Genomic DNA, 8267 nt, shown 5'->3' with positions numbered 1-8267 from the left:
CATTTATGCCATCCTGATTTAAACCCATTTTCTTGAAATCGTGCATTGAATTTTTTACTTTTAATTGTTCCTTAGTTAATTACTTAGTTAAGTTTTAGTTTTTAACTTTCTCAAAATCAAAATATTTTTAATCACCAAAGTGTTTGATTTACATTTCATAAATATTTTTCTTTCACAGTCTCTGCGGCTACGATAACTCGACATTTACTTGTCACTTTATTACTTGTTAACGATTATGTACACTTTTACATTTCTATCATTCCAAGTTTTTGGCACAGTTACCAAGGACTGTTTCAAAAAACACTATTTGTGAAATTGTTAATTGTGCATTTTGGTTTATTTTTCTGTTTAAATTTAATTACATTATTTTTCTGTGATGGTTTCAAGTGTTTATGAGTATCGATATAATTATCGAATTACTTCCTGTAGACATGATACTGAAAGGACTTTTTGACAAAGAAAAAAATAAGTAGTTTAGTGAAGGACTGAAGAGGTGAACTTTGAAAGTCTGAAAAAAGGAAATGGAGCAAATCATGCTCAAAATCCTATCCTTATTCTTGGTGATAGGAATAGAGCTCTGAGACAGTTTTTTGTGCCAGTATTTCATGAGCTTAATATAGGTATTAGGAGACCCAAAATCGAGGCACAATAATTCGAGCTGAAGCCAATCATGTTCCAAATGCTTTAGACAGTGGGCCAATTCAGTGGAATACCTACTGAAGATCCTCATCTTCACTTAAAATTGTTTATGGAGGTGAGCGACTCTTTCAAATTAGCCAAAGTACCCAAAGATGCAATACAATTAAAGTTGTTATAATATACACTAAGCGACAGAGCTCGAGCTTGGTTGAACTCATTGCCACCAAATTCCATTAGCACATGGAAAGAGTTAGCAGAACGATTCCTTATGAAGTACTTCCCACCTAGCATGAATGCTAAGTTGAGGAATGAGATCACTACCTTCCAACAAATGGATGACGAGTCATTGTATGAGGTGTGGGATAGGTTTATAGAACTATTACAAAGATGCCCTCATCACGGAGTCCCTCATTGCATCTAATTAGACACATTTTATAATAGTCTCAATACTCACACGAGGATGGTAGTGGATGCTTCTACTAATGATGCTCTCCTTTCTAAGTCTTATAGCGAGGCTTATGAAATCATCAAGAGGATTGCCAACAACTACAACACCCCTAACCCGTATCCGACGTCAGAATAGAGTTTCAGAGTATTACCAGAACATTCAGAAACATTAACAAATAACTTATGTAAATTACTATTCATTTACCAAGATCATTCGTAACGTCTCTTGATCGGGCCTTCGAGGCCTAAAACGGGTGTTAGAATTGAGTCAGGACTTAATCGAGACCTCTAAGAATTTTTTGCGGCTTTTCAAAATTTTTCTAAAGTGCAGGGCTCACATGCCTGTGTGGTCCAAGGGACATGCCCGTGTGACCCTAGGAAATGTCCGTGTTGGAGGCCGTGTTTGACCTCGTGTAACTCTTTGACTTGCATACAAGGCCATGCCACACGCCCATGTGCTAGGCTGTGTGGTTAATTAATTCAATTTGAAATTAGGTGCAGGTTTCACACGGCCAAGACATATGCCCGTGTTCTAAGCCGTGTGGTGAATTAATTCAATTTGAAATTAGGTGTAGGTTTCACACAGCCAAGACATACGCCCGTGTCTCTGCCCGTGTTCTGAGCATTCTGTTTCTCAAATTAAGGTGCAGGGGACACACAGCCTAACCACATGCCCGTGTTACCAAGCCTTGTGTCACACACCGTCTAGACACACACCCGTGTAGACAAAATGAAGCCATTTCTAGCTTCATTTCTCACCTAAAATTTCACCCAAGACCTGCACATGAAACACGCATCCAATACCAACCAATCCAAGCATTCAACATAGACAATTCTATCATTCATCATAGCATACCATTACATGCATATGTTTGTAAACTTACCTTGGATGAACTTTGGCATTAACAACATTGATCACATATTCTTAACATAACACATGTGTATATATATATCATAATAATCTACTTTGTCTTACCAAAATGAACAATTATTAGCCATTCCAATGGGGTTACAAAAGAACATTTCAAGCCACTATTGGCCAAGTTGTCCTATACATGCCATTATACAAAATGATTTCTACTAAGTATACCCAAAATGAGTAGTTGATAGTGTGACGATGCTCCAGTGATCTCCAACCCTCGTGAGCTTCCAGGCACTAGAAAATAGGGGGAAAATAAATATAGTAAGCATTACATGCTTAGTAAGTTCATATAATGGAAACTAAACTTACCAATCTTGCTTATTAAATATAGGCATACAAGGTTATGTTTCCATCCATTTGGCTAAACTGCCTAATCACATACATTCAATCAAACATGTTAGTCACTAAAATTTTCATATCAATCAAGTAACATAGATAAGATCATCAAGCAATATTCTTTCAAGTCATTACCATATCATCCCAAGATTTTCATGCCATGTCAAGAGTTATATATCCTTTGAATCATTGAATTCCAATGGATGCTCAAGTAGTACACTCGAAGTGTACAATTCAATAATCTGTCAATTCCTTATTCAAGGGTACCCTTTAGGGCACTTAACCGAGAAACACTCTCTCGAGCCATATATTGTATAGCAGGATTACCAGTCTAGGCTAAATCCATTATATAACATATTCTCAGAGGGGCTCGACTAGGATTACTAGTCAAAGCCAAATCCATTATATAATGTATTCTCATAGGGGCTCGATTAGGATTACCAGTCCTAGCTAAACCCTAATCATAACATATGCTCGGGAGGTATTATACAGGGATTACCTGTCCAGGCTAAATCCTTTATATATCAAGGTCAATGGGATTATTGGTCCGAGCAAAATCCTGTCCGCAACAAATGCAAGAGCTTATTAGTTTTGGGACGCGCATATAATCATCGGAATTCACATTCAATCGAGACTTAATCCTTTAACGCCATTTCAAGCATGTATGAATTTTCCATCATAGCATACAAGTAAAGCACATCAACATAAATCACATTACGTCCAAACACAATATTCAGTTAACATAATTACATACCCGATTAAGTTAGATGAACTTACCTCGACACTTGTTCGCGTAAAAAGTCTACTAATCCGAAACATTTTCTTTTCCTCGATCTAACCTCAAATTATTGTTTTTTGGATATATATAAATGAATTTAATTATCAATTTCACACATCTTATATTTAAAAGGACTCAATTTACCTCCTGGGAAAAATTACCATTTTGCCCATAACTTTTCCTTAAATTTTGATTTTGTCCCTAGGCTGGAAAACTGAAACTTGTGCAAATTACTCCCTATTCCAAGCCTAACCAAAGTCCTATTACAAATTGTCCAGCACATGTATTCATAAAATTTTAGATTTTTTCATCAATTTTACAACTTTTCATTTTAGTCCCTAAATCATGTTTTCATCAAAAATCATTTGTAAAAGTTGTTTATCTACTAATAATATTTCATTTTGTACCTAAATTTCTAATTTCTAGCATATACATCTGTGACCCAGTTTCATACCTTGATAACTTTTCAAATTAATCCCTCAAATAGAGAGATTAAGCTATCTCGGTTTTAAAAGTACCAAAATTACTAAAAAAGGGATAAGAGAACTTACCCAATTAGGCCTTGAAAATTTCTCTTATCTCTCATAGGGATTCTATATTTTTTAGGTTGAAGATGACATAAAATAAGATGATATCTTTTATCATATTTTTAATTAATTAAGTATTTTGCTATTTCCAATTTAGTCCTTCCCCTTTTTCTATATTTCCATGGATGAGTCACCAAGAAAAATCTAAATACTTTTCTTAATGGTCTAATTACCATATAAGGACATATAGATTTGAATTCCATAGCTATTTAATCCTTATAGTTACTAGATTTCAACTTTCACATTTTATGCGATTCATTCCTTCTTGTAAGTAAACACTTAATCGACAAAATTTTCGTATCAACATTTTCGCACCACATGCTTATTATAATACGGACCATATAATGCCTTATTTTTGGATTGAATTTATGGTCTTGAAACCACTGTTCCGATTTCACTGAAAAATGGGTTGTTACAACTCTACCCCATTTAGGGATTTTCATCCTCGAAAATCTTACCAGTAAAAAGATTCGGGTATTGCTTCCTCATAGTATCCTCCGGTTCCCAAGTAGCTTTTTTTATACCGTGTTGTTGCCAAAGAACTTTTACAAAAGCTACCTTTTTATTTCTTGACTCTTTTGTTTCCCGAGTTAAGATTTTGATTGGTTCTTCACCATATGTCATATCAGGCTGAATCTCTACCTCTGCCGGAGAGATAACATGTGAAGGATCGGATTGATACCACTGTAGCATAGACACATGAAAAACATTATGAATCTGATCAAGTTCTGGTGGTAAAGCTAACCGATATGCAACCCGTCTAATTCTTTCAGTAACCTCATATGGCCCAATGAACTGTGGACTCAGTTTTCCTTTGTGACCAAATCGGATAACTTTCTTCCAAGGTGACACTTTCAAGAATACTTTGTCACTGATTGGAAATTCTATTTCTTTTCGTTTAAAATCAACATAGGAATTTTGACGATCAGAGGCTACTTTAAACTGTCTCGAATTATCTTTACTTTTTCCTTGGTCTCTTGGACCAAGTTAACTCCATGTAACTTTTTCTCACTGAGTTCTGTCCATTACAATAGAGTTCTGCATTTGCGACTATACAAAGCTTCATACAGTGCCATTTTGATACTAGACTGATAATTGTTATTAGAAGCAAATTCAACGAAAGGCAAATACCTTTCCCAGTTACCTTCAAACTTAAGTACACAAGAAAGAAACATATCTTCCAAGATTTGAATTATCCGTTCAGATTGACCATCTGTTTGGGGGCGAAATGCAGTGCTAAAGTGTAACTGAGTACCCAGAGCTTCTTACAATTTACTCCAGAATCAAGATGTAAACTAAGGATCTCTATCTGAAATAATGGAGATGGGCACTCCATGCAATCTAACAATCTCAGAAACATATAATTCAGCCAATCTATCCAAGGAATAATCCATATCTATCAGAATAAAGTGTGCAGACTTTGTCAACCGATCAACAATTACCCAAATGGCATCTTTCTTCCTTGGAGACAGGGGTAATCCCGTTATAGAGTCCATGGTAATTCTTTCCCATTTCCATTTTGGTATTGTAACTGGCTGTAATAGTTCAGAAGGCAATTGATGTTCAACTTTTACTTACTAACATATCAAACACTTAGATACAAACTCAAAAATATCTTGTTTCATTCCTGGCCACCAGTACATATTTTTCAGATCATTATACATTTTATTACTACCAGGATGTATAGACATGTTACCGTTGTGAGCTTTATTCAAAATCTTCTATATTAGTTCTGAACTTTTCAGTACACATACTCTACCTCTGAATAACAAATAACCATTAGTCCTGATCTTAAATTCTGAGTCAGAAATCGGTTCACTTTGTATCTTTTTACTTGCAACTTACTATCATTTTTCTGAGCTTCGGAGATCTGTCGCAAAAACATTGGTCTAGCTTTTAACTCAGCTATGATTGAACTATCATCAGACAATGACAATCGAGTATTCATAGCCTACAAGGAAAACAAGGATTTTATGCTCAGAGCATCAGCAACCACATTGGCTTTTCCCTGATGATAGTCAATAACAAGATTATAATCTTTCAATAACTCAAGCCATTTACGCTATCTCAAATTCACAACTTTCTGTGACATCAAATATTTCAGACTTTTATGATCGGTGAATATGTGACATTTTACACCAAATAAGTAATGCCGCCAAATTTTCAATGTGAACACAATGGCTGCAAATTCAAGATCGTGTGTGGGGTAGTTCTTTTCATGTGGCTTTAGCTGTCATGACCATAGGCTATTACTTTACCCTCTTGCATCAAAACACAACCTAAACTATTTAATGACGCATCACTATAAACTGTGAATTCATTACTTGATTCTAGCTGAAGTAACACTGGTGCTTCTATTAATAAAGCTTTCAACTTGTCAAAACTCTGTTGGCATTTATTAGTCCATTCAAACTTTATATCTTTTTGCAATAAATGAATCATCGGAGAAACTATCATTGAAATTTTTTTTACAGATCTTCGATAATAACCAGCTAGTCCTAGAAAACTTTAGACTTCTAACACATTCCTTGGTGGCTTCCAATTAATAATGGCTGAAACCAGTAGATACTATATGCCCAAGAAAACTAACTTCTCGTAGCCAAAATTCACATTTACTGAATTTGGCATACCATTTTTTTCTCACAAAGTTTACAACACCATTCTCAAGTGCTCAGCATGCTCATTTTCATTCTGATTGTAAACCAAAATATCATCTATAAATACTACCCCAAACCTGTCTAAATACGAGATAAAAATTCTATTCATCAAATCCATAGACACTCATAGCATGTTTGGTTAAAGGTAATAGCTAAGCCATTACATGTCTATTACCAGCCTATTCTTCAGGCCCACTTAAATTGGCGTTTTGGTTCACTGGAATACCCTATTACGGGTGTATTCCATTCCAGGTTTAAGCAGAGATTTTTTGGGATTTCTATTCCTTTCCCTCTTCACCGTTTAGCCATTCGTTGCTTAAAGAACCCTATTCTACCCTTACAAAAATTTCACCTCAAAAACACTCTCAATCGGCAGCCATTTCTCATACCGACTCCGGTATTCCTCCCCTATTAGGTAAACATTTTTGCTTCTTCTTCCTTCACATCATCTTCCTTCAACATCTTAACTTGAACTTTGTCTTTTGCCTTATGGTTAAACGGTGTGTTCCTTACTGGTTCATCAAAAGAAACAATGGCAGAGCCTTGAAGAAGTAGAGTATCTCGACATTCTCACTAAAACCGGTAAAAAAATCAGCGTTTCCAAGCCTAGGCATGTCCATTCATTCTTGTCCATTTCTGGATGATCTGTTTTTAATCTTTCAACATAAAGGATTACTTTACAACCTTTATTAGAAACCTTTTGGTATTAAAAAAACTTCTCAAGCTTTTTGTATTTTAAGATTATTTTGTCTTGCTAATAAACTTAAATATCAATGCTTTTAGGGTAGGAGAGGGTCCCCTCCCTCAAATTCCTACAAAATTCCTAAGGATAAAGTAAGTTTCTTTAGCTTGAGTCTTAGAATAGCTCATTATATATTCTTCTTTTTGGCTGAAGATTGAAAATTTTTATATGTTGTGTGAACACAATGATTCTGATATGTTGGCTTCATTTTTTTTTCTGTATCATAATCTCCTAGTATATGGCTTGGCATACATAAACCGATTTAGAGACCTCTTGTAGTCTATAAAGTCATAGGCATAGACAACTTGGAGTGACAAAGGAAATGTTTAAAGGACAGTGAGAGCAGGATACAGTCTATAAGGGTTGTCGTGATACATGAGGAACCTATTAGATGATGAGCTTAGGTTTCCTTTAGTGGTTTGGTGTGTTATAACTAGCTAAACCACTTATATTAAGTTATTTCAACTATAGATGCATACTTTTGCCAATTTTTGTGCCTTTTTCCCTCTCTTCTATACTGCATGTCAAGTTTACATTTTGATTCTGCCAGGAGTCGATGACCAAGTTTTCACCAAGAATTCGAAACTAAATGATGGTTCATTTTCGTTTTCGCTTAAGATATGTTCCATAACCAATCTGGTTAAAATATTTTGGTAAGTGTTGCTACAAAAACTTAAAATTTGAACTTATTATTTTATTTTTGAAGTGGTAGAATGATTTATACTCAGTTATTACTGAAAAAAATTCTTGTCCTTTTTTGGATTGCCTGGTTGGTTCCTCTTTCTCTTAACTGGCTGAGCTTGAGCTGGTGGGTTACTAAATGAAATTAAAATCATGTCAAAAGTGTTATATGTATCATCCTATATCTATTCTTTATTTGAAATTAAAATGAATTTCCCACACTATACTCTGTCTCGTTTGTTTAAGAATAGAATCTGTATAGGTTACATTTTGATCATTTTTTTTCCACAGTAGGGTGAAATATAAAATTAAGATTTTATTGTTAAATGAGCATAGTGTTAAATGAGTCTTAAACAATATGAGCAGATTATATTGTTAACTGAGCACTTGTGGACGGAGAGTGTTTGGGATAAAATTGCATCCCTTGAAGATATGGAATGAGTTACAGAGTGTTGGTGAAATGAATCCCTTGAAGATA

The 8267-nt window shown here is 34.9% G+C and overlaps 1 non-coding gene across 1 annotated transcript; it reads right to left on the bottom strand.

The window, feature by feature from the left end:
- Window positions 1–937: 937 nt before the first annotated feature.
- Window positions 938–1044, bottom strand: LOC121228751 (small nucleolar RNA R71). Its single transcript, XR_005926326.1, has one exon. It is a non-coding gene; the product is annotated as a small nucleolar RNA R71 (small nucleolar RNA).
- Between the last annotated feature and the right edge of the window lie 7223 nt (window positions 1045–8267).

The sequence above is a fragment of the Gossypium hirsutum genome, chromosome A04 (genome assembly GCF_007990345.1).
Source record: "Gossypium hirsutum isolate 1008001.06 chromosome A04, Gossypium_hirsutum_v2.1, whole genome shotgun sequence".
In the NCBI taxonomy this organism is placed as follows: domain Eukaryota; kingdom Viridiplantae; phylum Streptophyta; class Magnoliopsida; order Malvales; family Malvaceae; genus Gossypium; species Gossypium hirsutum.
The sequence above is the reverse complement of the archived record's forward strand: the minus strand, read 5'-3'. Positions and strand labels throughout refer to the sequence as shown.